Genomic DNA, 27,995 nt, shown 5'->3' with positions numbered 1-27,995 from the left:
CGAAACAAAGGAAAAATATATACACTATGACTCAGCACATGAGATGTGGCGAGCAATGACAGAGGAAGTCTATGCTGAGTGTCATCGTTTATATCAAACAAAAAAGGTAAATAAGATTTACATATATTTTTTCAACTATGAATAGTAGATTAAAAAACAATGAATATAGGATTCAAATTTTTGGATAATAGATTAAAAAATATATGCCACTAATCTATTTTTCTTTTGTCTTTCCTTTTGCAGAATCAGAACCCTGAAAAGGAGGAAGAAACTGATGAGGATTTTGGTAGCAAGTAAGGAGCTCGAGAAGTTGGAGAGTAGTTTTATTTAGTAATTTTTATTGTTAGTTGAACAATTTAAATTTCTTTATTTTGTTTTAGAAATTTTAGTTTTCTTTAAACAAAGAGAACTACAGTCTAGAAATTTAGTTTATGATTAGTAATTTTGATTATTAAAGTTTGGAAACTTATTTCTAATTTTTGCATAACATTTATTTCTTTTATTAATAAAGTGGTTATTATTATTTAAAGAAATTATCTATTTACTTGTTATGCAAATGCTTTGGGATAAACAAAGTTTACATACTTCTGATGAATGACAATTTTTTTTTTATAATTCTGAATTATTTAAATTAACTAATCCTATATCTATTAAACTGATTCTGATAGTGAAACATATCTGTGACACTTGAGATTGGACCATATTGGTCTAGACAGAGTAAATAGGCTTGTAAAGGATAGTCCTTTAAGGGAACCATTTATTGGATCTCTCCCTGTTTGTAAGTCTGTCTAGAAAAAAAAATGAAAATGACCAAGAGACCTTTCTTTGCTAAAGGTTCAAGAGCCACAGAACCACTTCAGCTAGTACACATGGATGTTAGCGATCCACTTAATGTACAAACAAGAGGAGGTTGTGAATATTTCGTCACTTTAATTGACGATTATTCAAGATATGGTTACCTATACTTAATGCAAAGAAAATCTAAAACTTTTGGAAAGTTCAAAGAATTTCAAGCAGAGGCTGAAAAGCAATTAGGTAAATCACTAAAAAGCACTTTGATCTGATCGAGGAAGAGAGTACTTGGATTGTGAATTCAAGAACCATCAAAGTGAGCATGGCATTCAATTCCAACTCACTGCATCTGAAAAGCCACAATGAAATGGTGTTTCAGAAAGACGGAATAGAACGTTATTAGATATGGTTAGATGAATGATGAGTTTCTCATCATTACCACTATCATTCAGGGGCTATTCAATTCAATGTGTTCTATATACATTGAATGATGTTCCACCTAACTCTATCCAAAAGACATCCATAGAATTATGGAATGGTTGTAAACTTAGTTTAAACCATTTTAGAATTTGGGGGTGCATACATGCTTAAAAGGAAGACTGGGAAGTTGGAAACGCGCTCTGAAGTGTGTATGTTTGTGGGATATTCCAAAGAGACTAGAGGTGGAATTTTTGATAGTCCAAAAGAAAATAAAACATTTGTATTGACAAATGCAACTTTTCTTGAATATGAATATGTTAATAACCACAAACCTTGCAGTAAGGTTGTACTGGAGGAGATGGTCTCAGATGAAGTCGCAAAGTCACCAGCAACAATTAATGATAAAACAACAAAAGAAACCACAATTCCTGAAAAGGAAAAACCAGTGCAACGTCGTAGTGGAAGGATTGTGAGACAACCTATTCGCTACATACATGAGGCATACGTTCTTCTATCAGATACTGAAAAAGATGATCCATTGACTTTTAAAGAAGCAATGGAAGACCCTGATGTTGATAAGTGGCAAGATGCCATGAATCAAGAAATGAAATCAATGTATTCCAATTCAGTCTGGGAACTTGTAGATTTGCCTGACAATGTTAATGCCATTGGATGCAAATGGATCTACAAGAAGAAAAAGGGTGCATATGGAAAGGTAGAGACTTATAAAGCAAGTCTTGTGGCCAAAGGCTACACACAGAGAGAGGGTGTGGACTATGAAGAAACATTTTCTCCTGTGGCCATGCTTAAGTCCATTCGCATACTCTTATCCATAGCTGCCATCTATAATTATGAGATATTGCAAATGGACGTCAAGACAACTTTTCTGAATGGCCACCTTGATGAAACCATTTATATGGAACAACCAGAAGGGTTTATAAAGAAGGATCAAGATCAAAAGGTATGCAAATTGTTGAAATCCATATATGGATTGAAACAAGCATCAAGATCTTGGAACTTAACATTTGATGAAACTATTAAAACATATGGTTTCGAACAAAATGTTGATGAAGCATGTGTTTATAAATACATCAAAGGAAAAATTATGGTTTTCTTAGTTCTTTATGTTGATGATATCCTATTCATTGGGAATAATGTAGAGACATTATCAAATGTAAAGAAATGGTTGGCTGACAAATTCCAAATGAAAGATTTGGGAGAAGCGAGCTATGTTCTAGGCATTAAAATTCTAAGAGATAGAAAGATCAAGCTCCTAGCACTTTCACAAGCAAATTATATTGATAAAGTGCTTGAAATATTCTCTATGGAGAATTCCAAAAAGGGTCAATTGCCGACCAGACATGGAATTACTCTTTGCAAAGGTCAGTGTCCAAAGACACCACAAGAGCAAGAGGAAATTAGAAAGTATCCCTATGCATCAGCAGTAGGGAGCCTAATGTATGCAATGTTATGTACTAGACTTGATATATGTTATGCAGTAGGGATTGTCAGTCGTTATCAATCAAATCCAGGTTTGGAACACTGGATTGTGGTGAAACATATTCTTAAGTATCTCAGGAGAACGAGAGACTATATGCTAGTATATTCGGGTAGTGACCTCGAACCTACTGGATACACTGACTCAGATTTTCAATCTGACAAGGATAGTAGAAAGTCTATGTCTGGGTCAGTATTCACTCTTGGTGGTGGAGCAGTTGTTTGGAGAAGCATTAAGCAATCCAGAATAGTTGATTCAACCATGGAAGCTGAATACATAGCAGCTTGTGAAGCAGCTAAGGAGGCAGTTTGGCTGAAAAAGTTCTACACAGATTTGGAAGCAGTTCCAGAAGTGGAGAAACCACTTGTTCTTTACTGTGACAACAGTGGAGCAGTGGCTAATTCTAAAGAACCAAGAAGCCACAAGAGGGGAAAGCATAGAGAGAACAAATACCACTTAGTCAGAGAAATTGTACATAGAGGAGATGTGTCCATTCTGAAAATCGCATCAGAACACAACCTGGCAGACCCGTTCACGAAGATGCTTCCGGCAAAGTAATTCGAGGGTCATGTATGCAATATGGGATTGAGAGAAATGCCTCACTTGCTTTAAGTACAAGTGGGAGATTGTTAGGAGTGTGTCCTAAAAGCATGTAAAGACATTTGTTTTTCTGTGAATAAATAAATACAATGGTTTATTATTATTGTTATATTTAGATTGTTAAATTATTGTTTGAATAATTTTGTAAATATCAGAAAAATTCCATATTCATTATTGAGGATGTGATCTTGTATTAGTACGAGAGAATTAAGATCACATGAATGAATAAAAATAGTCAACAACAACAAATTAAAGTTATGGAATTCTTTAATTGGAGTTGTAAGTACGGTTTACTGAGTATCATAATGATACAAATAATCTAGATTTGGATTATTGATGTGGTAAGACATCTCGGTAAATGTGCTCTATATAATATGATTATATATGACATGGACTGATATGAATTAAAGTCTTTATCCAAAAACCATTTAACAATAAAGACTTGTAATTCGTATCATAACTGATGATCATTTATAGATCAACCTAAATCCTGAGTGTTCATGAACTCCTGTTCATGTTTATTAAATCTTTTGATTCATTCGTTAAGGTCTCTTCAAAGAATGAGGCTAATGAATTTTGTTTTGGAGATTTAATATCATGGATGGCTGGGAACATGTATCAACAATACGGAATCTAATCTTTCCTAACAGATCGTATATTAGTTCCCTTAAGGGTTAATTCTGGAATTGAATGATTTTGAGCTCAAATCTATAATTAGATTATAGATTAATTATTCACTAGTGAATTAATGGTACTTAAGGAATAAGAAGTAAATTAGAAAGGTAAAATGGTAATTCTTCCATTCTAATTTATGAACTAATTAATTAGAGGGTTGAACTATTGTAAGATGGTTATATCAATGGACGACTTAAGAAAAGATTTATGTAAAAGTATATCTATAACATAAAGAGTGCAATTCTGAATTTATAGTGGAGTAATATCATAATTAATAAATTAACTATTATAATTAAAGAGTTTAATTATTTAGTTTATTTATTGGAGCTTAATGTTATAGGTATATGGTCCCCGAAATGGCTCAAATAATCACTGACAAAGGTAAATACAAAAATGGGCAAAAATGACTTATGTGATAAGTAAAATATTTTTTATGTATCAAACATAATTATTGTTTAATTATGTGTAATTAATTAATTATTTGATTTAAAAAAATATAATTAATTTTGAATTAATTAATTTTTTTGGGATTTTTGGTATTTAAATAATAATAAAAATTGGGAAAAATCACATGCCATCACTGGCATGTGGTACACGTGTAGCACAATGCACAATCACTGTGCTATACGCATAAGAGACTGTTATCAGTTTCTAGGTTCCACAATTTTAATTATTTAAATATTAAATAAATAATGAGATATTGTAATTTGATTAAAATATTATTATTTAAACAAAAATCTGATAACTGATTAGTTATTTTCAAATTGTTTAAAATAAGTAAGATTTTATTTTAATATATTGGATATATTAAATATAGGGTATCAGTTTTACAGAACGTAACTTTTCAAGAATAGAAAAATATCTAGAAATCTCTCTCAGAGAAAGAGAACAGTGACACAAACAAAAGTCATTGTTCTTCACAAAACCTAGGTCCAAATTTATCAGATCTCATGTGTTGAGAACATCTGATAAATAGTTTTTTGCCTATTGTTTGTATAGCGAGCCCACACTCGTTCTTTGTGTGCTGAGAATATTTTGGAAGATCTTGGTGTGAGATCTCAAGGATTTAGCCATACAAAAAGATAGCAGCAAGGAAGGACCTGAGGTAATTTTTCTATTCATGTCTTTGATTCAATATATATATGCATGTGAAGAAGTAGATTTAGAAATATTATGGGATTAAACTACCAATTTGATTGTTGTTCCGCTGCGTATAATCTCTGATTTGATCAATAAAAACCAACAAGTTGATTGTCCAGGGAGTTGTGTTTGGGAATAAGTCTTAACATCCTTTCGCCAACGAGTTGAAATTAGAGATTTAGGTATAGCTCCTATGTCAAGACTTTTCATTGTACACCATATATGACGGAATACTATCAGTCTCAAACAAAACACTTGAAGTCATTGGTCTCTTTGACGTAATGCACAATGTGACTTATCTCACCGTTTTGGACTCTTACGAAAGAAAAAAGATAGTACTCTCCACAATCCTCCCTGTGAGAAATAGAATATGGATGCTCCTCTTCAATCTGTTCTTTTACTTTATAATATATATTTCTTGTGAATATTTCAGAGGCCTGTGTGTAATATGGTAGCAAATAATTTGTCTTGGAAGGTAGCAGATGAGCAGTGTGGGTGCTTATGTAGTCATTGGAGGCCTCCATGTGGCGCAACATGGTGACAACTAGGTCAATCTGTGATACAAAGTCTTGCATGTCTAAGTAGCAAGTAGAAATCTCTTTAGTGAAAAATTCGTAGATTCACACATTTGAGTTGTTCGCATGCCACCAGAGAACGCCCCCTTAAGAAAGTCTCTAACCAGTGATCACGTGTGTTGTACTTTTCACGACATCAATCACTGCCTTGGAGGTCAAACTCTTCCAACAATGCAGCCCATTTTTTTTCAAATTCTTCCTCTGTGTAGTATTGGTATATTAATTTAACAAACCCAATGGTGAAAGCAGAAACTTAATTTTCTTTGTTGCATTGTTCCCAAAGTGCAACACACAAAGTCGACGAGTTGATGACAATAAGAAATAGTGAATGATGAGAACCATTCTTTCATCACCATCAGTGAGTACTACTTTCAGTTTTTTGTTGCCCATGCAGTCTAGGAACACCCTCAACAACCCAACAAAATGCATCTCTGTCTCATCAAAAAGTAATACTAATCCAAAAACACAAGTCTCAAAGTGTTGATTGACGCCGACAATAATTACCATCGACTTATTATACTTGTTAGTCCTGTACGTTGAAACATAAACAATTGACTCACCAAATAGCATGTAGTCCCTTCTACTATTTTTGTCTCCCCATAAAATGTGGGCCAATCGAGTTTGGTCATCTATCTTGTACTCTACATAAATATTGAGATCCTTGGTCGATAGGCAATCCGAGGAACCTAGTGCTCCCTCTAAGTCACTTTCCCACTTTTGTTCATTTCTTATTTTTGCAACTTTGTTGTACATGTCCCTTAATTGAAAAGGGAAATTATCGTACCTGCCTAATTGTAGGGCAAGATGTACAGAAGCAGAGGAATTTTTGATCCCGACTTTGTTCATAGTCATTACTTAGGCAGCTACTGAGTCTGAAACATTGCAGTATAAAGGTAAGAATTGTATTTCAGAGAAAGTTGCAATTTCATGATTATGAATAGGTACAAATTATGTAACCCTCCAAATGTTCATCTCTTTCATTCAGAGGAATTAGATTCCAACTTGACATCCAGTTCGAGTTACTTCTTTTGCATCCTTCTTTCGGTTTCGTAAGTTGAGAAATTTGTCTCTTTGAAAACCTTCTTTGGAACAAACCCACGACGCATGCTAATAACCTCATCCCTCTTTTTTCCATCATCAATCCTTATGCTAAATCCTCTTCATTTGGAATAAGTCCGGTAGAAAACCTCCAATTTCTTTAGAGAATCCATCTCATTCCCTAAAATATCAATAGTATTTATTTTAGCTATTGTTTTGGTTAGTTGAAGGTTGTTTAGTATTCTTTCCCACTCCGGGTTGGAGGCAATATCAACATCTGTCATCCCTAGTTGCATGAAAATGGTAGAATTAATTATTCACAGTTAGGAAGATACTTTTCACACATATGATGAGTGGTTTGAGGGTGAAATGTGGTATTTTTCACATAATGTTAGAAAATATGTAAGCAATACGTGAATGAGGTTGTGAATGAGAACTTATATATGTCTAGTGTCTTTTTCGTAGATTATAGGCATTGATTTAGATAATACTACTTTGCCTAACTCTTTGGTGAAATATTGGAAAGAGGAATAATAGTGTATCAAAACATAGGAGGTCCACACCACATAAATTAGCTCATGGCAATTCATGGCAAGCTCAAAGGATGGAATACGTACCTTTACAAGTGTGGTGAGAAAGCCTCAGCAATGCTAGCAACGCCGCAAAATAAGGTAGTGTGCAGTCACGCTAAAGACCTAAATCTGACTCTCATGCATTGTTCTTCACCATGTCCGTTTGTTTGAGCTTTGTCTTAGAAAGGTGGTAGAAGTTGATGTTTTTTATTCAATATATAGTTAGGTACTGAGCATTGATGATGTCAACTACCATCATTTTTCTTAGCATTAGTGGACATAAATCAAATTTACATGCATTTTGAATAAATAACAAATTTATTTATTTAATGTGGTAGTCAAATTATAAATGCCCAATCGTACAAATTTTTTGATATTGTTTGTGCCAAGTCTAGGTGAGGCCAGGCAAGGGTCTACCTATTTGACCCATGGGCAAAAATTTTGAGCTGATCAATTAATGTCGAGTGAGTAAAGAACATTAAAACATTTATGTGTACTAAAGACTAATTTTCCAAGGGAAAATTTTGTATTTGTAGCATTAGAAAATTTCACTAGATCATATACTGCCTCTTAGAACACAATAGTTTTCAAACATATTAAAACTAACCAAATAAAAAGTTTTTTTGTACAAAATTATGAGCTTTTGGAGGATTGAATTTCATCAAAATAATTAGTGATTTGAATAAAAATACTCAGTATTATAGAAGATTAGTTCATTAAGGTTTAAAGTTCATGCATGGAAATTTCAAAATTGAAAAAGCCAGTGTTCATTAAATTTACTTAACATTGAAGCCACAAAAGGGATACATTAAAATAATGTAATGACCCAACTACTCTAGACTTTGGACCATTATGACTACTATATATAGACACTAATCTTTAATAAAACTCACTAGTGAAATAATCATAACTTCATTAAAACTTGTAAGACAAATGTTAAACTACATAAAATTTAAAGTAGGATATGGGAACCCATTGTTTTTAAAATAAAAACATAACATAACTTTAAATAAATGGATTACAAAATAAAGTGCGGAAAATACATATAAAGCATAATTTTTAAAAGACTAAGAAGCGACTTCATCCTCGAATCGAACGCTCAATCCACCGATTCCATCCTGCCTCAATACACAACCCCCAAGCTGCCAAGAACCTTTCCGCCACCATAGTTATTTTCCTGCACATATAAACATAAAGGAATGAGCCTAATGCCCAACAAGGAAAATCTAACAACATAAATCATATACATAAAATTCATATCATATGCTAAAAACATGTCATAAACATATACCATAAGCGTATCATAAACATATGTCATATATACTAAAATGGCCATTATACTACTTAGGGCTTGTTAACTAATCAAGTCATATGGGCTTGCTAGCTAAGCAAGTAATATGCCCATAAATTTATTGGGGCTTGTTAGCTATACAAGTCATATGCCCAAGTCTACCAACATACATAATATAACATTTCATAACACATAAATCATGAGATAACATATAACATATAAAATACTATCCTATTTTCCTTACCAAAAATACCGGGATATGAGAACAGGATTGAGACTTTGGAACACTCCTAAAAATCATCAAAGAAAGGTGAATATACTAAAGAAAAAGGGATGAAAAGAATGAAAGAACTATACCATCGAAAAGATACTTACCAAGAACCTTATGTTCAAGATCTTAGATTTCCTAAGCAAGAATAAAGAATAGAGTTAGGATTTTGAGTAACTATAAGAACTTAAGGAAACAATATAGAAATAAACTAGAATTTGGAATACCTTTAATGCTTCTATGACCAAACTACTCCTCGAACCCGATATATACTATAAACCTTACTTCCTGAGTGTTTATTAAGCTTATAAGGATAAAGCTTATAACCCCAACCCAAGTGTTTATTACTCTTAAAATAGCCTAGTAGCTTGCAGACTCTGAACTTAGCTTGATGAATGAATAAATGGCTGGGTACTAGGTCCTATTTATAGAGTTCAAGAATGAAAAAATCTTCATTTAACTTGAATAAAATAATGGCTTTTTAATTGAAAAATATTTGAATTATCGTTCAGCAGAGGCTGAAGACTCGATCAAAAAGATGTTGGACTTATCAAGAGGTTAAAGATTAAAATGAGCTCGGTTTTAAAAAAATTAAAAAATCTAGTACATGAGCCGATATATCGCCCCTAGTAGGTGATATATCGCCTGGGCTAATATGCCCGAGGCTCGTCGAGGTGGTCGTGCGAAGTTACATGTTTTTCGTATCCCTGTATGGTGATATATCACCCCCTATAGCTGCGATATATCGGCATACGCTGCAATATTAAACACGTAATTACACTTTTTCAGCCTAATTTGAATTGAGTAAACAGCCTTGACTAAGTCCTTTAATGATTTCAAAGCTGCTGACAGACCCTAGAGTATTCAAATATTACTCTTAATAAACTTATTCCTCAAAAATACTTGATTATCATTAAACATACACAAGACAAGTGTTAATATCTTATTGGGTCTATCTAAACCTTATAATATAATAAATATCACCATGAATATCAGTCATATTAATCAAACCTTAGGTTAAAATTAATATTCTTAAACTATAGGTTAAACTTAGAAAATCTACAAGTGTTACTACGAGTGTCCAACTAAATCCCGGTCTGAACCAAAATCCACAATCATAAAAATACTACAACTATTACTATTGCTACTACTATCTAACTAGCTATGTAAAGTTCTTGGACTCTACAATTATCCCCTACTAAAAAGAATTTCATCCTCGAAATTTACTTACTAAATAACTCCGGATACCGGCCTTGCATGTCCTCCTCCAACTCCCATGTTGCCTCTCGTTCAGAACTATTACTCCATAGGACTTTGACTATAGGAATGCTCTTGGAGCGTAACTGCTTCACCCCTATCCAGGATACTAACCGGTCGTTCCTCGTAACTCAAGTCTTTCTGGAGTGCTATCGTATCGTACTTAAGGACATGAGATGGATCTGACACATACTTGCGTAGCATCGAGATGTGGAACACGTTGTAACTATCTGCTAGTGCTGGCAGTAGGGCTAGTCTATACGCAACTGCTCCCACTTTCTCCAATATCTCAAAAGGACCTATAAATCGGGGACTAAGCTTTCCTTTCTTCCCAAACCGCTTTACACCTTTCATAGGAGATATCTTCAAGAAGACTTGATCTCCGACTTTGAATTCCACATCGCGTCACTTGGCATCCACATAGCTTTCCTAATGGCTTTGAGCAGCAAGCATACACTGTCTAATAAGCGCTACTGCTTCTTGAGCTTGTCTAACAACTTCAGGACCTAGAAGCTGCCTTTCTCCTACCTCATCCCAGTGCAATGGTGATCAGCACCTTCTTCCATATAGCAACTCATAAGGTGCCATCCCAATCGTTTACTAGTAGCTATTGTTGTAGGAGAAATCTATCAGTGATAAGTACTTATTCCACGATCCTCCGAAATCAAGTACACATGCGCGTAGCATATCTTCCAAAATCTGAATCGTACGCTCAAACTGTCCGTCTATCTGAGGATGAAAAGCTATACTAAGACTTAACTTAGTACCCATAGCTTTCTGTAAACTTCCCCAAAATATCGATGTAAACACCGATCCTCTATCCGACACTATTGTTTTGGGGATTCCATGCAACCGTACTATCTCTTGGACATAGATGTCTGCATATTGGTCTGCTGTGTATGAAGTCTTAACAGGCAGGAAATGAGTCGACTTGTTTAGTCTATCTATTATTATCCAAGCGGAATCATGCTGCTTATTCGTTCGTGGCAAACCTGTCACGAAGTCCATAGCTATATCGTCCCACTTCGATTCTGGTACGCTAAGCGGTTGCAATAAGCCTGCAGGCCGCTGATGTTCTGCTTTCACTTACTGGCATACTAGACACTTGGACACAAACTCTGCTATGCCCGTCTTCATCCCTGGCCACCAATAGATTGCCTTAACGTCATGAGTCATCTTGGTCGACCATGGGTGAACTGAGTACGGGGTACTGTGCGCTTCTTCTAGAATTGTCTTCTTAATCCTTTGATCATTTGGCACGCATACCTGATCCTTATGTCTCAATAAACCTTGACTAGATATTGAGAAATCTGTAGCCTTGCCTTCTTTGACTACATCCATATGTGCTGCTAGTGTGTCGTCATGTCCCTGACCAATCCGTATATCTTCTAGCAGATTCAACTGGATAGAAAAGTTAGCCAGCTTGTCGACAACTACTTCTATTCCGGCACTGATCAGCTCCTGCTGTAGCGGCTTTTCTATTCCGGATAAAGCTGCTAAACTTCCATAACTTTTCCTACTAAGCGCATCGGCAACTACGTTTGCTTTTCCCAGGTGGTATAGGATTTCGCAGTTGTAATCCTTCACTAATTCTAACCACCTGCGTTGCCTCATGTTGAGCTCCTTTTGAGTAAAGAAGTACTTTAAAATTTTGTGGTCCGTATAAATCTCGCACCGTTCTCCGTAAAGATAATGGCGCTAGATTTTCAACGCAAAGACCACCGCTGCCAACTCCATATCGTGAGTTGGATAGCGTTGCTCGTACTCCTTCAGCTGCCGTGAGGCGTAGGCTATTACCTTGTCATTCTGCATCAGCACGCAACACAACCCTTGCTTTGACACATCGCAATAGACTACAAACTTATCGTTGGGTGTCGGTACACAGAGTACTGGTGCTGAGCAAAGCTTATCCTTAAGCAATTGGAAACTTTCTTCACATCTATCATTCCAGTTGAATCTTTATTGTTTCCGGGTCAGGTTGGTGAGCGGAGTGGCTATCTTAGAAAAGCCCTCTACGAACCTCCTATAATAACCTGCTAACCCCAGAAAGCTTCTTACTTCAGATGCGTTATTTGGTCTTGGCCAATCCTTCACAGCCTCTACCTTTGATGGGTCTACTGCAACTCCGTCTTTTGATATAATGTGCTCGAGGAACGCCACTTGCGAAAGCCAGAACTCGCATTTCTTGAACTTGGCGTAGAGTTGATGCTCCTTCAGTCGTGACAAAATCAACCTCAAATGTTCCTCGTGCTCTAATTCATCCTTAGAGTATACTAAGATGTCATCGATGAACACTACGACGAATTTATCTAAGTAGTTCTTGAAGACCCTATTCATCAAGTCCATAAATGCGGCTGGTGCGTTGGTAAGACCAAAAGAAATCACTAAGAACTCGTAATGTCCATAACGAGTTCTAAAGGCTGTCTTAGGAATATCTTCTCCCCTTACCTTGAGCTGATGATACCTGGACCGCAAATCAATCTTTGAAAATACAGTCGCACCTCGAAGTTGATCAAACAAGTCATCGATCCGGGGTAGCGGGTACTTATTTTTAATCGTTACTTTGTTCAGCTCGGGATAGTCTATACACATCCGCATGCTTCCGTCCTTTTTCTTCATGAATAGCACAGGGGCTCCCCATGGCGAATGACTCGGCCTAATAAAACCCAAGTCTAGGAGTTCTTGTAGCTGCATCTTTAACTCCTTGAGTTCTGTAGGTGCCATCCAATACGATGCCTTTGAAATAGGCTCGGTGCCCGGTACTAATTCTATTGTGAAGTCAATTTCCTGAGTCGGCGGCAATCCTGGAAAGTCATCGGGAAATACCTCTGGGAATTCTCTTACAATACGGACGTCTCCAACCTTGAGTGGTGTTTCCTTTACCACATCTGTGATGCTGGCTAAGAACGCTTGACATCCATTTTCCATCATTCTTTGAGCTTTGAGAGATGATACTAACAGGGTGCGTAATCCTGAAGCTTGTCCCATGAAGCATAGTTTCTGGCCGTCAGGAGTCACGAACATCACCTTTTTGCGTTTGCAGTCGATGGTTGCGCCATGCCGTGCTAGCCAGTCCATGCCTAGTATTATGTCAAAGTCCTTGATCACCAGTTCTATCAGGTCTCCTTCTAGTTCTACGTCCTCAATCTTGATCGGTACGCCTCGTACTATCCGTGATGATAGAACTACTTTGCCCGAAGGCAACTCAGTTACAAACCTAGTTCTAAATTTTTCACAAGGTTTGTCTAGTTTTTCTATCATTCCAAACGAGATATACGAATGAGTGGCTCTCGAATCAAATAATACAGAGCATATGTTCTTGAGGATAGAAACTTGACCTATGACCACCTTATTGCTAGCATCAGCCTCTCCTTGGGTTAAGGAAAAAACCCTAGCAGGAACCTGTTGGGGTTTTATGCCCTAATTAAAACCCAAATTCTTTGTAATCTCATTTTATTATCAATAAAAGAATAGAAATCATTTTTTGACTTGGTCAATCACTTTGCTCACATGTTTTATTTTCATGATTATTTATTTAATATAAACTTCTATTAAATCCCGAGCATATAGCTAATCTTATTTATAGTGACGTAATCACAGTGGAATATAAATATGATTATATGTTCAAAAATAAGTTAGTCCTAAGATTAGTCAGTGCACCGGATTTACACTGACTTGCCAATCTACGATATGATCTACTTACACATTACAGTGTTATGTTCTTTCCAGAACATTAGCAAAGTAGATAAGATCGGATGTATTTGTTACATCGGACAGGACCGATATTGACAGTTGATAAGATAAGTAAACATACAGTTATTATCTATTCTAGTCATATCATATAGTTGACCATAGGTCAATTCAATCTCAATTCTGAGTGGTTAGTATTCTAACTGATTGTATTATTTGAGTTCTTTGACTTGTTCGTTACCAGCTTACCCTACGGACTAGCCCATACTTACATCTTGGGAACTCGGTAGTATAATTGAGTGGGAGTGTTAATCATAGATATGAACATCTATAGCTTCTGATGAAGAAGTGAAACGATGGTTTCCTTTTAGTTTGGTTCAAGGTGTTAAATGATAGAGATCTCATTTCAGTAATTAAATTAGTTTACCGAAATATCATTTACAAGGAACTAAGTGTTTTAAGGATAAAATACAATGAGGGGTAAAACGGTATTTTAGTCCTATCTCATTGTAGACCGTCTACAGAGGATTGAGTGACAATTATGGTTGTAACAATGGATAATTAATAGCGTATCTATATTTTTTATAGAGCGTTCTATGAATTCAAGAGTGCAATTCCAAGTCTATAGTGGAGTCACGAGGAATTAATAAGTTAGTAAATTTATTTGTTAGATTTATGATAACTTATTGGAGCTTGATTTCATAGGCCCATGGTCCCCATTGTACCTTGGATAAAATCATCTAGATAGTCTCAATTAATTGATTTAATCATCAATTAGAATTATCAAAGTTGACCAGGTCAATTTTGGATAGTTTCACAGAGTTGTGTAATTTTGAGAAGAAAAGAGAAATTATGGCAGATTTATTAATTAAGATAAATTGGTATCTAAATTAATAAATAAGTTTAAATCAAGGTTCAAATTATAAATAATTAATTTGATAAAGGATTTAAATAATTATTTAATTAATTAAATCAATAGAAAATAACACAGGCCTTGATTTTAAGTCCAATGGGCTTATAATCAAATGGGAAATTTCACGGGCCTATAGCCCATGATAATTTCGACCTAGGGCTTCAAAATGGCTGTTATTTTATTGATTTTTTTTAATTAAATTAAATGGCCTAATTGAGTCTATAAAAGGAGTGCTTATAGAGAAGTAAAAAAAAGGGTTTTTGATAAGTCAGATTTTCTGATAGTTTTATATTCTCTCTAAACACAAGTCCTTTTCTAAGCCTCTTTGTATTTTCTCTTCTTCTCTCTATATCTATCTCATGTGTTGAGAATTGCCCACACTAATCTAGGTGGTTCTAAGGATACATTGGAAGATCGTGAAGAAAATAGAAGATCGGTTCAGTTTCTTGATAATACTCTGCGACAGAGAGGATACAAGAGTTAGAGAAACTGAAGGAAGGACTCTTAATTCCGCTGCGTATACTGTAAGTATTATATTGTTTGTTTCTCTTTGAATTCAATTTAGAAACATGTTTTAGGCTATCTCGTATTAATTTGTTTAATATCAGATATACATGAAAATAAATAAAGATCCTGTATAAGTTTTTCCAACAGAACCATCTTGTCGTCTTTCTTCCCTTTTGGCTTGCGCTGAGGACAATCTCTTTTCTGGTGTCCTTCCTGACCACAGCTATAACATTCCTTGGTGTTTGCGCGACATTCACCAGGATGTTTCTTCTAACACTTAGCACATGGTGGGTATTCCACATAACCCGGCCTATTTCCCCCATTATTTATCCGTGCCCTCTTATCGCTGTCAGATTGCTTGTTATCAGGATGCCTTCTCTTATGACCGTTACTGTTATTGCTGGACTGATTGTTGCTATTATGGTTGTTGTTCCGACTGGTCTAAGGTTGACCCTACTGTCTAGGCTCAGGCTTACTGGCTTCTTCTTTACTTACATTAGCCTGTAGCCTCTCTACTTCTATTGTCATCTCTAAAACATCGGCATACGTAGTATTCCCCGGGTTTGCTAGCTTAATCCCTAGCTCGATCTTTGGTCGAAGTCCTCTAACGAACTTGTTCACCCTCATAAAATCAGTTGGAACCATCTCAGATTCAAACTTAGCTAGGCAGTCGAACTGACGAGCATACTCTGCCACTGATAAACTACCTTGCTTCAAGTTGGCGAACTCCTCAACTCTTGAAGTGAGTACAGCCAAATTGTAATACTTCTTGTGGAACAACTCCACAAATCGAGTCCATGTCATGATGGCAACGTCATGCGATTGCTGGACCAAGTCCCACCATATCCTGGCATCCTTCTTGAGCAAAGACGAGACGCAGGATATACGGTCCGCATTACTGAGATTCATGTGCGTCAGAATTGGCTCCACATTCCTTAGCCACTTTTCTGCCTCTCATAAACTGGCTCCATGTGCTGTACTGGATACGGCGCGTAGTTCGCCACTGGCCATCCCCCATATGGGCCAACTTGTTGGGGTGCTGAGGCCATTTGCTGTGGCTACGGCTGTGGTGGAGGCTGAGTCTGGGGCTGAGCTTGTTGTTGTTGTTGCTGCAAAAGTTCCTTGACTTGTTGTCCCAGTCTGGCGATCTCTGCAGTGTTGTCAGCTGGCGGTGCCGGCGCGTTGCGGCTGGCAGTAGCACGCACTCCCCTTCTGCGAACTGGAGGGGCTTCATTGTTCACTGGAGTAGCGTTGGAGGCGTTTCTGTTGGTGCGTGCAGATCTTCAGAGCGACATCGCAGCAGAGTTCTAACAGTTGAAAGAAACATGTTAGAACTTTACCTAATAGGCTCTAAGGCAAAACTTATTCTAAAACAAACATAACTCGGACCTATTGATTATGACTTCTTATGAAAATTATATAAGTCTTATTTATTTTTAGAATGAGTTTCTATACTTAGAAAAACAAGCCATCTTTATTATTTCTAAGTCTGTTGCTAATCATCCTATATGACTTAATTCTCAAGCTCGAAACTCATCTTTGTTCCAAAGTTAACCATATTGAGGGAGGGCTGGGATCAGTAAAATCGTTCCCACTACTATGGCCCCCTAACTCTCAATATAGAAACTTGGTTCATTGATTTGTATCCACCCTCACCGAACTTAGACATTATTTATTTTATTTATTATTTATTCTGATTTCGAAATAAAAAACAAACTCATACATGATAACAAAATAACATGATATTAATTTGGAAAAGAGTTTTCACTAATTATGACCATAAAACAAACAATAAATAAAATAAACAATGAAATTAACTATTCTAAAAATCAGGATCTTCTATATCTGATCCTTCATCTAGCATATCATCATCTAATTCTTCATAGTCTTCATTATCATGTGCCTCAAATTGTCCTCGAGGAAGGTTCGTAAAAATACTATGTTTTTGCTCATTTGTAAATTGAAATTCTGATTTTGAAGTGAATCTAATTAAGAGAAAGTAATATTGCATTGCTACTGGCAGTTCATCTTCATCATCCATTGTTTCCCATATCTCCTCTAAGGCTGCAATTACGGGATGAAAATCTCTAAATAGTCTAATTACTAAAACGTATTGTTCCGTTGCTCTCATCATGATTTATTTAGACTCTTGAAGGTGACATATTTCTCTGTGGAACAAAATCAGTCTCTGAGTAATTCTCTCTAGTGTTCCTATGGTTTTTCACGGTTCTCTTATTCTCTTTAAAGCCTTAATGGCTCGGATATCCTCATAGGTTAATGCTCTGTTCATACTTAACTGAAAACATAAATGCTAAAATTGTTAGCTATACATATAAGCATAATAACTATAACTCAAATACTTACTTGGTGGTCGGATTCGGAGCTTTGAGTGTGTGTATCGAGGAGAACTTCATGCGAATGAACAGTTTCTTTGATACCAACTGTAATGACCCAACTACTCTAGACTTTGGATCATTAATGACTACTATACATAGACACTAATCTTTAATAAAACTCACTAGTGAAATAATCATAACTTCATTAAAACTTGTAAGACAAATGTTAAACTACATAAAATTTAAAGTAGGATATGGGATCCCATTGTTTTTAAAATAAAAACATAACATAAATTTAAATAAATGGATTACAAAATAAAGTGCGAAAAATACATATAAAACATAATTTTTAAAAGACTAAGAAGCGACTTCATCCTCGAATCGAACGCTCAATCCACCGATTCCATCCTGCCTCAATACACAACCCCAAGCTACCAAGAACCTTTCCGCCACCATAGCTATTTTCCTGCACATATAAACATAAAGGAATGAGCCTAATGCCCAACAAGGAAAATCTAACAACATAAATCATATACATAAAATTCATATCATATGCTAAAAACATGTCATAAACATATACCATAAGCGTATCATAAACATATTTCATAGATACTAAAATGGCCTTTATACTACTTGGGGCTTGTTAACTAATCAAGTCATATGCCCATTAGATTTGTGGGGCTTGCTAGCTAAGCAAGTCATATGCCCATAAATTTATTGGGGCTTGTTAGCTATACAAGTCATATGCCCAAGTCTACCAACATACATAATATAACATTTCATAACACATAAATCATAAGATAACATATAACATATAAAATCCTATCCTATTTTCCTTACCAAAAATACCGGGATATGAGAATAGGATTGAGACTTTGGAACACTCCTAAAAATCATTAAAGAAAGGTGAGTATATTAAAGAAAAAGGGATGAAAAGAATGAAAGAACTATACCATCGAAAAGATACTTACCAAGAACCTTATGTTCAAGATCTTAGATTTCCTAACCAAGAATAAAGAATAGAGTTAGGATTTTGAGTAGAAAACTATAAGAACTTAAGGAAACAATACATAAATGAACTAGAATTTGTAATACCTTTAATGCTTCTATGACCGAACTACTCCTCGAACCCGATATATACTATAAACCTTACTTCCCGAGTGTTTATTAAGCTTATAAGGATAAAACTTATAACCCCAACCCAAGTGTTTATCACTCTTAAAATAACCTAGCAGCTTACAGACTCTGAACTTAGCTTGATGAATGAATAAATGGCTGGGTACTAGGTCCTATTTATAGAGTTCAAGAATGAAAAGATCTTCATTTAACTTGAATAAAATAATGACTTTTTAATTGAAAAATATTTGAATTATCGTTCAGCAGAGGCTGAAGACTCGATCAGAAAGATGCTGGACTTGTCAAGAGGTTAAAGATTAAAATGAGCTCGGTTTTAAAAACATTAAAAAATCTAGTACATGAGCCGATATATCACCCTTAGTAGGCGATATATCGCTTGGGCTAATATGCCCGAGGCTCGTCAAGGTGGTCGTGCGAAGTTACGTGTTTTTCATATCCCCGTATGGCGATATATCGCCCCCTATAGCTACGATATATTGGCATACGCTGAAATATTAAACACGTAATTACACTTTTTCAGCCTAATTTGAATTGAGTAAATAGCCTCGGCTAAGTCCTTTAACGATTTCAAAGCTGCTGACAGACCCTAGGATATTCAAATATTACTCTTAATAAACTTATTCCTAAAAAATACTTAATTATCATTAAACATACACAAGACAAGTGTTACTATCTTATTGGGTCTATCTAAACCTTATAATATAATAACTATCACCATCAATATCAGTCATATTAATCAAACCTTAGGTTAAAATTAATATTCTTAAACTATAGGTTAAACTTAGAAAATCTACAAGTGTTACTACGAGTGTCCAACTAAATCCCGGTCTGAACCAAAATCCATAGTCATAAAAATACTACAACTATTACTATTGCTACTACTATCTAACTAGCTAAGTACAGTTCTTGGACTCTACAAATAAAACATGAGAATGGTTTCATTTAGTAACAATACCATTTTCCATCATGCATGACACAATGGGAAAAGTACAAGTGAAGGAACCATAGAACTACAAAAGCAAAACAACAAAGTTAAAACATACATTTAAAAACATATTAAAAACAAAATAAGAAGAAGTTGGTCGTGTAGTTAAGTGCATGATGTAGATGGTGCCAATATCTTCATTCTCCACTGGGTGAACCTCAGTCAAAATTGATGATCTTGCTAGGCGTAGCCTCACCTCGAAGGTTGTCGGTCATCGCCTCCACAAAGGCTTCAATGGTTTTCACTTGGTCATTTCCTTGTGTTTGGAGTTTGTTCTTCTGGTACTGAGTCGGTGCCAGGCCTATGCACCACTTACGAGCCCTAACCAATAGTTCAATGCATTTTCTCTTCGAATTGTTAGCAGCCATTAACGTCCTTTCCAGAACTACATAATTTGGGCATGAGTTATTTGTGCCATAGTGAAGTCACCTAGAACAGGGCGACTGATTAGGGATTTTTTTGCAAAATGAAGATGGGTGTCGAAGGTCATCAGGGTTACATGGTTTGGGCCACGGTCATCCATTATAGTAGGTGATTTTTTTGGAGGACGAGAATAAGATTTTAGTAATTGAATTCTTTGTCATTTTTCATAAACCTTTTATTATGCTTCAACGAAGTTAATATTTATGTTGCCACAACAAGTAATGTGTACTGTAAGGTGAAATAAAGAATATATTATTTCCGTCTAATGGTCTGATTGGAACTAAAACATTATTAAAATTTAGTTTTTTTTTCTACGAGGGTTTCTAATGTTATAAGAGCACTCTCATCCGATGCTCTACTTCATCCTTTAAAATACCTCTCCAAAACACACATTTTTTTATTTTACCTCTAAATTTTACATTTTACCATACATCAGATTCTCTATTTTTTTTCTCTATATCATTTAAATATTATATTTTCAAATATTTTTTATTCATTTAAAATATTTTCTATAACTATCAATAATATATTTATATATTTTAATGTTTACAATATCTACCCATATGTAATATCACATAATTATATTATAATTTAAATTTATCCAAATTTATAAGATAGACTAAAATATCAATTATTCTAAAAAAAATTACAAATAAAAAATTTTATTATTCTCAATATATATTTTGGGAGTTTTCATTGGAAATATTTAAATATAATATAATATTGTAAATATAATATAAAATTAATAATATATTAGAATGAAGGATAAACAGTATACCATAGATATAGCTTTTTACTGTAGATTTAGCAAAAAAAAATTGTAAAATACCTCATCCGATATACACATATTTTTCTTAGTTGGAGCTACTTTTTACAGTTTTTATTAATTTAACTCACCGGATGTGAGTGCTCTAAGTGAACCAATAGAGACCTTACACAAATAGTGATTATTAATGGTTGTCCTTGTAGGAGACATGGAAATCTTCTCCATTTTCTTTTCCAATATAGGATTGTATTGTCATGTCAATTTGTACCATATCCCTTTTATATAATAACATAAAAATGACTTTTTGTACTTCATCTGTCATTTTAAGGTATTAACTAAAGTGATGAACTTAAAAAGGACAGAGTATATGACACGTGTGGAATTCATTTTTATAGGAAATATTAAAAATGTTAGAGATAGCCTCTACTACTATATATTATGAAAGATTATTAAGGTTAGAAATAAACTCTACTACTAAATATTAGGAAATATTAAAAAAAGATTTTGATAGGATTTTTTTTTAAATTTTGTTAGTTCACCTCCATGAATAATAATTTCCATGCAAAATTATTTTTGCAATATCGTTTAGAAGTATATATAAAATTATTTTTACTGTCCAAAAATTGACACTGGGGTATATACCCCAAATAATTTAGGTTATTTTCAAATGGATGATAGATAAATAATAATTTTTAATAATGAACTCTAATGCAAGGTCAGGTATTTTATTTCACTGTGGGTATTTTTTTTTTTTTTATCTTGAAATACTATTATGATTTGCACAGACACTATAATGGGCAAAATGACAATTGATTTTAATGGATTTATTTATTTAAAGATTAACCTTTTCAAGCAATAGGGCATGTTGATAGTACAAATTTAAAAGCTCCAAATACTATGACAATGACAAGTTAAGAATTGGAAGATGTCATTCAAAATTTGGTTAGCACTTTGGTTTATGTGTTGGGATCCATGCATATACGTAGTAGACCCATGAGATCATATAGAGTGGAGAGAATTGCTTGATAAAAATGTCGTATTGCACCATAGTACATCATATTACGGAGATGATTCAGACGAAACTTATTTGGTTAAAAATAAAAAATTTATTTAATAACCCATTATGAAAAAAGTTTGAGATGCTGAGTCCATTGCAATTTTAGGTATTTGTTTTACATAGATTATAAATAATTAGAAAACAAAACTAGAAACGGTGATATGTTACCAAATTGATGTCTATTAACCTATATTAGTGATATGTTACAAAATTACTTCTCAAATCATGAGACATTATTTTGGAGGTTACGATTTGTGAGTACAAATGATATAGATTCCTCATTAGTAGGACTCCTGATTCATTACTTGGGCAGCTACTGTGTCTGGAACGTTGCAGTGTGAACGTAAGAATTGCATTTCTGAGAAAGTTTCCATTTCATGATTATGAATAGGTACAAATTTCTTAGCCCTCCAAAGATTCATCTCTTTCATTCGAAGCAATCAGATTGTTGTCCAACATCCAATTCGAGTTACTTCCTTTACATGCTTCTTTCAGTTTGGCAAGTTAAGAAATTTGTCTCTTAACAAACCTTCCCTTGAACCAACCCACCGGCGCATGCTAATAACCCCATCCCTCTTTTTTCCACCATCAATCCTTATGCTAAATCCTTTCCACTTGGAATAAGTCCGGTAGAAAATCTCCCATTTCTTTAGAGACTCCATCTCATTCCCTAAAATATCAATAGTATTTATTTCAGCTATTGGTTTGGTTAGTTGAAGGTTGTTTAGTATTTATTCCCACTCTGTGTTGGAGGCAATATCAACTTTTGTCAACCCTAGTTGCATTTAAATAGTACAATTAATTATTCAAAGTTAGGAAGATGCATTTCACACATATGATGAGTGATTTGACGGTGAAATGTGGTATTTTTTCATGTAATGTTAGAAAATATGTAAGCAATATGTGTATGAAGTAGTGAATGAGAACTTGTATACGTCTAGTGTATTTTTCATAGATTATAGGCATTGATTTAGATAATACTACTTTTCCTAACTCTTTGGTGAAAGATTGCAAAGAGGAATAATAGTGTATCAAAACAGAGGAGGTCCACACCACATAAATTAGCACATGGCTGTTCATGACAAGCTCAAAAGATGAAATACATACATTTACATGTATGGTGAGAAAGCCTAAACAATACTAGCAAGACATCATAATAAGGTAGTGTGCAGTCACGCTAATGACCTAAACTTGACCCTCATGCACTGTTCTTCATTGTTTCCATTTGTTTGAGCTTTGGCTTAGAAAGGTGGTAGAAGTTGATGTTTTTCATTCAATATATAGTCAGGTATTGAGCATTAATGATGACAACTACCATCATTTTTCTTAGCTTTAGGGGACTTACATCCAATTCACATGAATTTCAAATAAATAAAAAATTTATTTATTTAATGTGGTAGTCAAATTATAAAAGCCCAATCGTACCAAAATAGTGATATGATGAAATGTAGTGCAAGTAACGAAACGAGAAACAATGAGATGTTGCCAAATTGATTCCTAGTAACCTATATTAGTGAAATTTTATCAAATTACTTCTCAAATCGTGACACATTATCTTGGAGGTTGCGATTTGTGAGTAAAAATGATTTCAATTTCAAATAAATGATTCATTAAACATGAGATTATGAAATGTTAGCGCAAGTAACGAAACTAGAAACAATGATATGTTACCAAATTGATGCTTAGTAACCTATTTTAGTGATATTTTACCGAATTACTTCTCCAACTGTGATAGATATTCTTGGTGGTTGCAATTTGTGAGTAAAAATGATTTTGATTCCTCATTAGTAGGGCTCGTGATTCTTTAGTAAAAATATGGTGGGATCCAACTCGGAGAAGAAAAATCACGTGGCTCAACTACCCAATCGCCCAACAGAGACCCTTTGGGAAGACTTCCCAAGTTAAATAGGGACTGGATTACCAGTTGGATCGATCGGACCAACGATCATGTCTTGTTTGAGCACTGGGGCCTGTCCTAAGACGAAATATTGTGGGATCCAGCCTAGATGGGAAAGTTCACATGGCTCAACTACCCGATCGCCCAATAGAGACCATTTGCAAAGACTTCCCTGATTAAACAGGGACTAGATGGCTTGTTGGATCGATCAAACAAACGATCATGTCTTGTTTGAGCATCGGGGCCTGTCCTAAGAAGAAATATGGTGGGATCTAGCCCGGAGCGGAAAGATCATGTGGCTCAACTACCCGATCACCCAACAGAGACCCATTGTGAAGACTTCCCTAGTTAAATAGGGTTTGGATGACTGGTTGGATCGATCGGACCAACGACCATGTCTTGTTTGAGCACCGGGGCCTGTCCTAAGATGGAATATGGTGGGATCCACCCCGGATGAAAAATATCACATGGCTATACTACCCGATCGCTCAACGGATTCCCTTTGCGAAGACTTCCCTAGTTAAATAGGGACCGGATGACCGATTGGATTGATCAGACCAACGATCATGTCTTGTTTGAGCACCGAGGCCTGTCCTAAGATGAAATATGGTGAGTTCCAGCCCGTGAAAGGTCACATGACTCAACTACTCGATCACCCAACGAAGAATCTTTGCGAAGACTTGTTTTCTTAAAATATATTGACTTTTAAAAATAAATTTATTGAATTTATGAATTATTATTTATGAATAAAAATATTTTATCATGATTCAATTCATGAAAACTTACATTATTCTCTACATTAAATTTGTTTAATAAAATATATATTATTCTCTACATTAAATTTGTTTAATACAATATATATTATGAATAAAAATTGCCCTTCAATTTAGGATTTTTTTTCTACAAATTATCTATTTTGATCACATGGTTCTACTTTACATTGTATATTTAAGGAGAATAATTAATTTTGTATTTTGTATTAATTGGTATAATTGCAATACTATCATTAAAGAAGTATATATCATGTTAATTATGTCAGAGAAGATATAAAGTATTGGAATAATTGGATTTTTAGAATCATCGTAATTAATTTCTTTAACTTCGATTATAATTAACATATTAGAGCATACTATTGTATTATAGTACATTGCGATATATTTAAGTGTTACTAATTAATTTGTACATAATTAAATATAATTATATTAGTGGAGGTAAGTGGAAAATAAACTTTTCTAGTTTTGAGGGAACTGAAAACTAAAATGCCCTAAATTTTGAATTTTTATTATAACATAATAATATTAAATTGAAAACCCATGTACTTTGTAACCTCAATCAAAGTACTAACCGTAGAAATCAGTGTATGTGTTTAATGTTTGATGTGACGTGCACGTATAACAATGCACACTTTCAGTAACAATTACAATACCTCATCATAGCTTTTGTTATTTTTATGGTGTTTATATTGCTTGTGCATATATATATATTTACTTGTAATACTTATTTTATTTAATGATATTATATATTTTTAATTAAGCTGTAAATAAATAAATATATTATTTTTTTTGTTCACATTAATTTGACCTAGCATTTAGATCAGTTCATACTCTACACACAGGTTGAGGGTTGATTTATGAGTGCCAAATTGGCTTATATTTCACCTCCAAACCCCAAGTGCAATTTTTCTTGAAGAAAGCATATCCTAACTAGTCATGATAACTCAGGAAACATTAGATTCCAATGAACATTTAATGTATGATGAAACAGAAGATTATAAGTGGAAATAGCATGAAAGCCTACCATATGATGCTTTGAAGTATCTAAATGATCTTCAGAAAATATTTTGGGAGGATGAACTGGACACATTACATGAGAGCAGCGACAAACATGAGCTGCAAGATGATGTTGCTTCACTGAAAGAAAATATTGAAGATCTCAAGGCATAGTTGCTTAAGATGAAGAAGAAGAAGAGTGATTGAGCTGTTGAATGGGTTGGATTGAATATTTCAATCGCACACTTGAAACATGAAGCGATTACTGAATACAGGAGATACCTGGAGGTGTTGGTTGGTGAGGATCCTCAATCTTCGTTTATGGCAATGCCTCAATGCCCTAATGGATAAAATGACTATATTATGTATGGAGTAGAATCTACTTTTGTTTGTATTATCTTTTAATCAAGTAGAGTTGAAACTGGTTATTTCTTTAGTTTATGTACATTGAAAATGTTTTCATTATAAATTTATAGTATTTTGCAACATCACGTGATTTATGACTGCTGATTACACAAAGTAATTATTAGGGTTGCTAGTATGCGTTGACGGTGAGAACTCGTCAACCAAGTTGAGTGAGAAAAACAAAAATGTAGAGATTATCAAAAGAAAAACTTTGAAGATCAAATTGGAAACTTAAAGAACACTTGCAGAAGAAAAATGATGAACTGAAATTGTATTTCTTATGGTGTAGTGCTACAGTGATTTTTCCAACCCCCTTCCAAGTGGAAGTGGAGTTTCTTTTATATTGGGCTCTAATGGCCCCTTATACAATGTGGTCCAGGGGACCAGGAAGTACGCAAGTACACTGTCAGGTGAGTGGTCTCAGAAGTAGTGGTGTCTGCTCCAGTACATGATCAGGGTTGGTGGGAGCACCTCCACTTTAGTACTTGATTGTGCCTCCATTACTCGCCTAGTATGGGTGTCAAAGGAGTGGCTGGTGAGGACCACAACAGGTAATTCGCTCGTACCACCACTACTTATCTGGTGTGGGTACTATGTCCGTACTCTAACTCCTTTTAGTTTGTCAGTGCGCTCCGTACCCATAGGAAAAATGGTGCCCTGTTGGTGGCACTAATCTTAGGGAGAGAGATGAGGCCTCTTCAATGAAGCTTGCTACGTATATGGTAATACTTGGCACCCATGTGTGAATTGTTGATCTCACTTCATGAGATCAATGCCATGTGGCCCCCATTTGCGAGGCATAGGTGCGAGGCAGTAATGAACCATGCACTATCCGTGCCTTGCGAGGCTCCTAGGGGCGAGGGGCCTTGCTATGCTTGCCTCCTTGTGGCATGGATCCAAGCGTGTGAGGCGATGGTGCGATGGCCTCCTGAGAAGATGCTGGCCCGAGGGCCTCGTGGAGGCGTAAGCACATGAGGGCCTCGCGCGGCGCATCTCCTGGGCATGCATGAAGGCCTCACGTGGTGCAAGCACATGAGGGCCTCGCATGGCTCGCCTCCTAGGCACGCATGAGGGCCTCGCGTGGTGTAGCTCCTGGGCGCGCACGATGGCCTCGCGAGAGAGTGATGGCCTGAGGGCCTCGCAGGGGTGCAAGCACATGAGGGCCTCGCGTGGCTCGCCTCCTGGGCACGCATGAGAGCCTCGCGTGGCGCAGCTCCTGGGTGTACACGATGGCCTCGTGAGAGAGTGATGGCCCGAGGACCTCGCGTTGCTCACCTCCTGGGCACGCCCAATGGCCTCGCAAGAGGGTGACGACCCGAGGATCTAACGAAGGCATTGGCGCATGGGGGCCTAAGCACGTGCTTTGGATCTTTTACAAGCATGGGATTTTGAGCATCAACAGTATGCAGAGTAAATTTCTAAACGTAATTTTGAATTGCTACTATGAAAATGAATTATTGAGCGTCTGTTGTATTAGAATAATTATAACTTTTTAACCTAATATATCGGTAACTACATGTGACCTTTTAAAAGCAAGAAAGGACATTATCAACAGTTCCAGAATAGTGCATGGTTATTCACATAATTAGAGCATATCCCTAAATTAATCCACATGTCCATCCCCCACGTAAATAACAATTGTGTTTCTCAAGCCTACTTAATTATATAATTGTCGAGGCATCTAAAAAATTCTTTAGGACACTGATAACTAGTTGGTCCAGAGTGCTTCTCCATGGACAGCAGTGCTAGTAGTTCAGCATAGGATGCTAACTATTGCTCTACTCCAACTTGTTTATGTCGTGTGATGGTCCTGATTCGAACCTCGTGGAGCCAAGAAAATCGCGGCCAGAAGTTCTATGGGTGTGGAAACTATGTAAGTTTCTTATTTTAATTCTAAAGGATTTCTTGCTTTGACAAGTGATTTACAAGATCCACATCTTGTTATAATTTTTTTAAACAATTTTTGGCAGGTTCGAAATATTTC

The sequence above is a fragment of the Humulus lupulus genome, chromosome 6 (assembly GCF_963169125.1).
Source record: "Humulus lupulus chromosome 6, drHumLupu1.1, whole genome shotgun sequence".
NCBI classification, from domain to species: Eukaryota; Viridiplantae; Streptophyta; class Magnoliopsida; order Rosales; family Cannabaceae; genus Humulus; species Humulus lupulus.
Note: the sequence above shows the minus strand (reverse complement) of the source record.